Here is a 9,330-nt window from a genome sequence, read left to right on the forward strand (position 1 = left end):
TTTCCAGGTTGAATAGGAATGGTGAGAATGGGCATCTTTGTCTTGTTTCTGATCTTAAAGGAAAAGCTTTCAACTTTCACCATTGCATATGATGTTAGCTATTAGCTAGTAATAAATGGACTTTATTATGTTGAGGTATATTTCTTTTAGACACAATTTGTTGAAAGTTTTTAACATGACAGATGTTGAATTTTGTCAATTGCTTTTTCTGCATCTACTGAGATAATTGTTTGATTTTTTAATCTTTCATTAATATGGTATATCACATTTATTTACTAGTATATATTTAATCATCCTTATAATCCAGAGATAAATTCCATTTAGTCATGGTGCATGATTGTTTTAATATATGAAGTGTTGAATTTAGTTTACTAAAATTTTATTGAGAATTTTTGCATCTGTTATCATTAGGTATATTGGCCTGCAGTTTTCCTGTATTATTCTTATCTGATTTTGGTATCAGGCTAATTAATGCTGCCCTCATAAAATGAGTTGGGATTTTTTCCTCCTCTTCAATGTTTTGAAAGGGTTTGAGTGAATGAAAGATGGATGCTATAACATACATAATGTTCCAGAAATAGTACCTGGATAGTAGAATTTAACAAAGTGCTAGAATTTAATTTGCTTATCTGAATTTTGAAAATAATGCATCAAATAAGAATCTCCAAAAAATTATTTTAAGATGATTTTTAATAATACTGTTAAATGATAAAAAATAAATAAAAAACCCTCTTCTCACACACAAAAAATGCTAACAGTGCTTTATACCCTTGTCATTTATCATGTTCTATAAGGGAGAATAGTTCTGGTTTGTTAAACATTAGTTAAAATCTCAAATTTAGTTCTTGCTAGTATTGATGATGCTTTAGTTGGAGAATTATTCATGATAACTAATAATAGTTAATTTGCTTAGCTTCTATTTATAATGAATGTAGTACATCATTTTGAATTTGATCTTTCTCACATTAAAATCCACATTTACCTTCCAACCTTTTATGATTCTGTACAATCCTTATTTAAGAGACCTCCTGGATGACTTTATATATAATTACCTAAGTTTGTTCAGCACATAGTGTTATATATTTCTGAATTTAAGATAATCTATGCTAACACCAGTATGTCTTCTCTTGTTATGAATGGCATAACAAACTTATGTTCAAGGAACCAGAACTATCAATGTAGCCAGAAGAAAGAGTTGAAAAGCATTGAGTTTAAGAAATATATTGAATTTGGGGAGCCCGGATGGCTCAGTTGCTTAAGCATCTGCCTTTGGCTCAAGTCATGATCCCAAGATCCTGGGTTTGAGTCATACATTGGGCTCCCTGCTCAGTGGGGAGCCTGCTTCCCCCTCTCTCTCTGCCTGTTGTTGCTCTGCCTACTTGTACTATCTCTATGTCAAATGAATAGATAAATAAAATCTTAAAAAAAAAAAGAAAGAAATATGTTGAATTAAATGAACTAGCATCAGACAACATTTTTATTTATTTATTTATTTATTTATAGTTTTTATTTAAATTCCAGTTAACATACAATATAATACTAGTTTCAATTATACAATAAACAACCTATTTTTAAATAAAAAGGTAAAGCCAGTTCAAACTCACTGCAAAATGGATGAATCTTAGGAGTGATTTGAGAGGGAGAAGAATTCAGAAAAGGCTGTCAGACATGAATAGATATTTTTCTAAAGAAGACTTATCAATAGCTAACAGACACATGGAACAATGCATAATATCACTCATCATTAGGGAAATATAAATCAAAACCACAATGAGATACCCCCTCACACCTATCAGAATGGCTAAAAATAACATCTTAGGAAGCAACAAATGTTGGCAAGGATGCAGAGAAGGGGCATCCCTTTTACACTGTTGTTGGGATTGCAAATTGGTGCAGCTGCTTTGGAAACAGTATGGAGGTTCCTCAACACGTTAAAACTAGAACTTTCCTATAACCCAGCAATTGCACCAATATGTATTTATCCAAAGAACACAAAAATAATGACTCAAAGGGGCAAGTGCACCTCAGTGATTATGGCAGCACCATTCACAATTGCTAAAATAGGCAAGAGCCCAAATGTCCATTAACCGATAATAAAGTAGATGTGGTATGTATGTATGTATATATACATACATGTGTATACATAATATATACCATACACACAGATACATACACACATATAGAGTGGAATATTACTCAGCCATAAAAAAATAAATGAAATCTTGCCATTTGCAATGACATAGATGGAACTAAATGTATTATGCTAAGCAAATTCAGTCAGAGAAAGACAAATACCATATTATTTCACTCTTATGTAGAATTTAAGAAATAAAATAGGTGAACATAGGAGAAAGGAAGGAACAATAAGATAAAGACAGAGAAGGAGGCAAATGTAGGATATTCTTAACTGTAGGGAATAAATTGAGGTTGCTGGAGGGTAGGTAGGTGGAGGGATGTTGTAACTAGATGATGGGCATTAAGGAGGGCACTTGATGTAAAGAGCACTGGATATTTTATGTAATGGATGAATCACTAAATTCTACTGCTGAAACTAATACTCTACTATATGTGAACTAACTTGAATTTAAGTAAAATTTTGGGGTCAAAAAGGCTGTCAAGTCTAACATCAACGTAGATCCTTTTAAGATGAACTTCCAAGGTGGACACATAATTGAGATTGGGTAAAATTCGTGATATTGCCTTTAGGGATTCATGGACACATGAGAAAATGGTGTTGAAACAAGTAAACTGTTATTTGAGAAGGGATGGTTGCTTAGGTAAAAAGATTCTTATCCTCAATAAATTGTACTTATGACATTTCCCAAAGCAAATTGTAAAATAATTTGTTTTACGGTCTTATCTTTCCCAGGCAAAACCTTAAGTCACATTGACACAGATGGTCTCAGTTACCACAGCTAGGTGTAATGTCAACTATCCTAGCCCCAATGATCAGGACTATTATTTATTCATTGTTTGATTTCTTCACTTAGGCTTTCAAAAATTATCAATGGCTTTTGTTGTCATCATTCTACTTATTTCTGAAAACACAAATTATACTAATATAGATAGGTTCTCCTAATCTCTTGGAGCTACAATTTAAATTTTCTATGCTTTTATATTGCAGAGTTCACCCCTTACCACACAACCGTTCAGATTCTTTAATTTCAAACAAGCCTCATATTTGTGCACCAAAGGTAAATGTAGCAAATCTTTAAATTGCTTAATTTGTAAGCTTCCCTAATCTCATTCTGTATTTCTCTTATTTTGGTTTTTATCTCAGACTCTCCAATCTCAGCTTTTTAGACTAGAGTTCTGATGCCTTGACCTCCTCTTTCTAGCTAGTTCTCTTACTCAGTTCTACTCATCAGGGATCCATTCATTGGCATGAGTTCCACCGTAGGGGTCTGCCAGAATCCAGCACAGATTCACCTGTTGCCCAGAGTGCCATTTTTTAAAATTATTTTTTTACATTTTTTTTAAGATTTTATTTATTTGTCAGAGAGAGAGAGAGAGAAAGCACAGGCAGACAGAGTGGCAGGCAGAAACAGAGAGAGATGCAGGCTCCCTGCCGAGCAAGGAGCCTGATATGGGACTCAATCACCGGACACTGGGATCATGACCTGAGCCCAAGGCAGCCGCTTAACCAATTGAGCCACCCAGGTGTCCCAAGAGTGCCATTTTTGATACCACTTCTAAGTTCTCCATTTTCTGTGTACTTCGAACCATCTTTAGCAAAGCATCCTATGGGGTGCCTGGGTGGTTCAGTGGGTTAAATGTCCTACTCTTTATCCTAGCTCAGGTCGTGGTCTCAGGGTTGTGGGTTGGAGTGCTGCATTGGGCTTCATGCTGGGCATGGAATCTACTTAAACAAACAAAGAAAAAACACCCCAGCCTATGCACCTAAATGAATTGCACCCCCCCACCCAGTCTATACTTGACTCAGTGACAAGACCAAACCCTTGACTAAGATGGACTTTCTCAGTTTCTAATGTTTCTCTCCTACAGGCTTTGTGGTAGATAGCCTAAATACATCATACTTTTTACCCAGGACTACTTTTAGTATGGCTGATAATATTCAGGAGAAAAAAAAAAAAAAGGCTGAAAACAGGGCAAGGAAAACATAGGGCTTAGGAAGTTTAGAGAGAGAGAAAGAGAGAGATTAAATAGTAGGAGCAATGTATTTTTCTCTAATCAGATCAGCTGAAACAATTTGTCTAGCAGAATTATTAATTAACCATTGCCTATGTCTTGACTAGCACAGTGATTTTAACAATTCTGTCATATCCTTTCTCAAATTATTTATCTCTGGATCTCCATAGCTATTTGTTGACCTGACAATTAAGGAAAACTAATATATATTTGAGGAGACTAATGTAGTAGAAATTGTCAATGTAAAAATCATCATCTCCCAAAAGTAATTCTAGTTTGATACATTATGAAATACTATCTGCAAGTGAACCTTTTTTTTTTTTTTTTTTACTATTTAGGACCTCCATTCTGTTCTAAGCAAGATCACTATTATATTTGCTCTGAGTGGTTTGTGCACATTTACACTTTCGTTCCTTTAGTAATGCTTCTGCCTGCTTTGATCACTAGGTTACTTACCTTCTCTCCGGCTAGCCAAATCCCTCAGCCATACAATTATTTTCTAGCAAATACTTGCTGAAGACCAGAACTTAAACACCATTACATGAAGTATTCATTATCCCTCTTCTTAAAATGGATTTTCCATGCCATGAAGAAGAACATCTGAAAGCTTAAGTACACTCTTACTTAGTATTTTCCTTAAGCATCCTAAATCACACACAAAGGAAAGTCATCTTTCCCTTTTCTGGGGTCCTATAGCTTGTAAGCATAAGCACTATTTAGAAGTTAAGATATATTGCTTTGTTCTCTTTTTATTTTGCATGCCTTAGCCATGTTTCTGCAATTAGGGCTCTTGGGAACAAGGAATAAAAGGATATTTTCTTTTGTATCCCCTATAGCACAATATCTCAATGCAAAGAGCATTTACTTTATAAAAAGCTCTTCACTGAATCAGTGATCGATCAAGGGCTTATTGATTAAGGTAACAGAACAGTTTAAGCTGCTTACTGTGTTATACAAGAGCACCAGGCATGGTGATGAGTGTGTACTGAAAACAAAGAGCCCAGGTCACTCTGGTGATTGCCTCTTGGTGAATAAAGCAGTTAGCTCTAACTCAGAAATCCTTAGCTCTTACTTGGGTATTCATTGTGCATATTGTATCCACAGGGCATTCAATATTATTTCCCGAGTAGAAAAGTCAATATTTCAGGAATAAAAATTCACCATGTAATTCAAAAATGTGTTCTCACAATCTTCAGGGACATGTCCTGCATTTTTTACATGCATAAAATACACTAAAATCATTTGGAACTTGCACATAAATGTGACAAATTGCATCATTGGGCTGAGTAACTTTAGGCTTCAAGCCAAATATAATTATAAAGCACTGGAAACACTGGTGTATCTTAAAGGAAACTGAAGAATGTGACAAATTCATCTTTTAACAAGGACTACTAGGTTGCAATTAATAAAATGCTAAAATATTGATTTATTTAATTAAAAATAATACATTTTTATGAAATTAAAGTCCCATTTACATACATTTACTCTGCAATGCAAACTGCATCTTTAGGTCCTAATGAATTACTCATATGAAGTCAGAACAATGATTATTGCTTTTTCTCTAACAAGCCTGTGAGGCTAGAAAACAAGAGAAAAATGAAATATGAAGAATCAAAACACTCATGAATTGCTAACATTGGTCATATTTTGCTGTTTTGTCATAAGGCATTATTATTAAGTAGATATATTGAGCAAAGGGTCAGTGCTCATCTGCCTTGGCAAACTTGATTATACTCTACTCCTGGAAACACTTCTTTACTTGGCCTACAGGACATATACTGTGGATTTCCTTCTATTTCACTGGCTGTTTCATATTATTTTCTTTATGTTGTATCTTTTTATGTACTAATATTTTAATATTAGGATGCTGAAATTTAGTCTTTGAATTTATTCTGTATTCTCTCTTTGTGATCTTATCTAGTTTCATTGTTTAAAATATTATTTTGTATATTGATAATCCCAAATATTTGTAGCACACTTGTCTCCCTGTACTCCACTTAGATATTTTAATTCTCATTTTAAAATTAATATGTCCCAAATTCAACTCCAAAACTACTTCTCATCTCATTTAATAGCAAATATAGTCTTTCAGTTGGTCAGGTCTAAAGTCCTCTTTGAGTCTTCTTTCATCATCCCTTTGATGGAATGTGTATTATATTACATCCAAAGGTAATACATCCAAAGTCTGCACATTACTGAATAACAATGCACCGGCCTCATCCAAGTCACTGTTTTTTCTTGGCTGAGTTATGATAATATTCTCCTGACTCAATCTTCTTTTTTCCCCATTGCCTTCTATGTTTCAGGCACTCCTATAAGAACTTTATATTTTTATCTCTTTTTATTCATGTAACTTCCTTAAGTTAATACCAAGATTATCCCCGTTTTTAAAGAATAGAGAATTATGGAGGCTAAGTTACTTGTCTAGTATCTCATGACTGATAAGTGGCCAAGATGAGACTTGACCTTGGGCACTGTTAGAGAAAAGTTTAGTTTTGAACATTTGCTGATTGGAGGAAACATAAACTATATTTGTATATATAATCATCATATAGAGATTTCAAAAAAAAAAAAAAAGTAGCTAATGCAACTGGGGAGTTTAATGTAAGTTTACCAAACTCTGGTACTTGACATATGCACATTTCATTTCGTAAGTTTTAAAAAATAATTAATTACATTTTATATTTGCAATTTGATACTGAATTTTTAAGTGAAATGAGAATAAATGAAATTTATATAAATGAAATAAGAATAAAATGTTTGCAAAATACCAGAAATTTATGCTTGAATTATTTTGCTCAAAATTCTTTTTACAATTCCTGTTCTGTGGAGAATTTTTCACAAAGATTAAGTATGCTATTCCAGTTGATATATTTTGTTGTGTTTTCAGAGAAAAGCTCAAATCTAGCTTGCATAAACTATGAATTTGGGTCTAGATAGAGCATGATTCCTTTCACTATCTCAACTTGTATTTAATATTAGTTGAAACAAATATGTGATTACATGTGAAAGTTTAATTGGAAAAAAAATGTGAGGCTAGGGTGATGGGTATTGAGGAGGGCACATGTTGCAGTGAGCGCTGGGTGTTATGCGTAACTGATGAATCGTTGAACACTATATCAAAAACTAATGATGTCCTAACTGAACATAGTAAAAAAAAAAAGCTTGAATGAATTGTATAGATAGAAGGAATTCGATTTTTTCCCCTTACTCTGTATAAGGAGAATAGTTGGAATCTCTATTGGATTTCCTGTAAAAGGTATCAAGTAAACAGTTGGCCTCATATGATTGAAATTGACTGAAGAGGTCAGAGCTGGAACTGGAACTTACTTGAATATAGACATTATTTAAAGCTAGTAGGTTGGGGGGTAATGATACACAGGATAACAGAGACCCTTGACCTATGCCTTAAACTCTAGGCATTTAGCAATAAGAAAGAAGAAAAGTGTGAAGGAGAATGTGTGTTCATGGGAGAAAATTTTTCTTTAAAATATGGGAAATTTTTAAACATTTAAGTGGCAGAATATAATATACAAGCTTAGTTACAAAAATTATAGAAGATGTATGGGCACCTGGTTGACTCAGTTGGTTAAGTCTCTGACTCTTCATTTTAGCTTAGGTCATGATCTCAGGATGGTGAGTTCCAGGCCACATCAGGTTCCATGCTCAGTGTGAAGTCTTCTTAGGGTTTTCTCCCTCTCCCCTGCCCTCCCCCCATTTACTCTCTCTCCCTTAAAAAAAAAGAAAAAAAGAATTGAAGATGGATCTCTATTTTGGAGGAGTTTACAGTGTAGTAAGAGAGAGAACACATACACATAATTATAAGCAATAATTACAAGTAGGAAAAAAGACTTTGAAAAACCAAGTTGAAAAATACCGTTTCCTTATAATTATATTTAAAAATACATTAGGTTATGATTGTGCATTTAATCTTGAGTTCATATTGTGTTTATCTTGGATGGCCAGTATGTTTTTAAAACAACCAATTTCAGTATTCAGATTGCTTTTCCAGAAACCACTGCTGTTCATAGTGTTACAACAAGATTTTTCATCTTCTGATATTGGCAATATTAACAAGATTTTGATAAAGGTTTCACCTTACCAAGACAGAAGAGTAGTTTATTGCCGTCAAGTAGTTCAATAGCATGCATATAATTCTTCTTCTTTTTTTTTTTTTTTAAGATTTTATTTATTTATTTGAGAGAGAGACAGTGAGAGAGAGCATGAGCGAGAAGGTCAGAGGGAGAAGCAGACTCCCCATGGAGCGGGGAGCCCAATGCGGGACTCGATCCCGGGACTCTGGGATCATGACCTTGAGCCGAAGGCAGTCGTCCAACCAACTGAGCCACCCAGGCGTCCCATAGTTATTATTCTTTTAGGCATAAAGTATTCAGGTCTCGAGATGATAAATACACTAGTATTCCACACAGAAATACACTAGTGGGTTAACAAAGTGGGTAAATAACCATTAATCTTTTGCAAGCAGCCAATCACAACAAAGCAGCAAATATTTTCCCATTTGGTGTAGTTCAAACCAGATACAATAGTATGATTTCTAAAGAGAAAATAAAACATTGTTGTTAGATGGATATGCTGTTATACACACACATATATATATACACACACATATGTGTGTGTATATATATCTGTTCATTTGTGTAAATATGTAAATACTACATATTAAAGAAGGTTAAGATTTTTTTCAGCCAATTAACAATGTTCATTTTAACTTTAAAATAAATACCAATACAGTTTTATCAATATTAGTATCAATATTAGTAATATTAGTATTAGTATTAGTAATATTAGTATACTAATATCAATATTAGTATCAATATTAGTAAGCATGGATATTAATAAATAGAGTAATATAAAAATATCTCAATATATTAAAATTATTCCAGGACTAAATGCATTTTACATACTTTAAAAATGTGTTTATTTAAATTATAGTTAATTAACAAATAGTATGATACTAGTTTCAGGAGTCTAATTTAGTGGTTCAGCCCTTACATATAACACTTAATGCTCATCACAAGAAGTCCCTCCTTAATACCAATCATCAGGGGCACCTGGGTGGCTCAGTAGGTTAAGCCGCTGCCTTCAGCTCAGGTCATGATCTCAGAGTCCTGGGATCGAGCCCTGCATCGGGCTCTCTGCTCAGCAGGGAGCCTGCTTCCT

Source organism: Enhydra lutris, unplaced genomic scaffold (genome assembly GCF_002288905.1).
Source record: "Enhydra lutris kenyoni isolate GAN:26980312 unplaced genomic scaffold, ASM228890v2 scaffoldscaffold25, whole genome shotgun sequence".
Taxonomy (NCBI): Eukaryota; Metazoa; Chordata; class Mammalia; order Carnivora; family Mustelidae; genus Enhydra; species Enhydra lutris.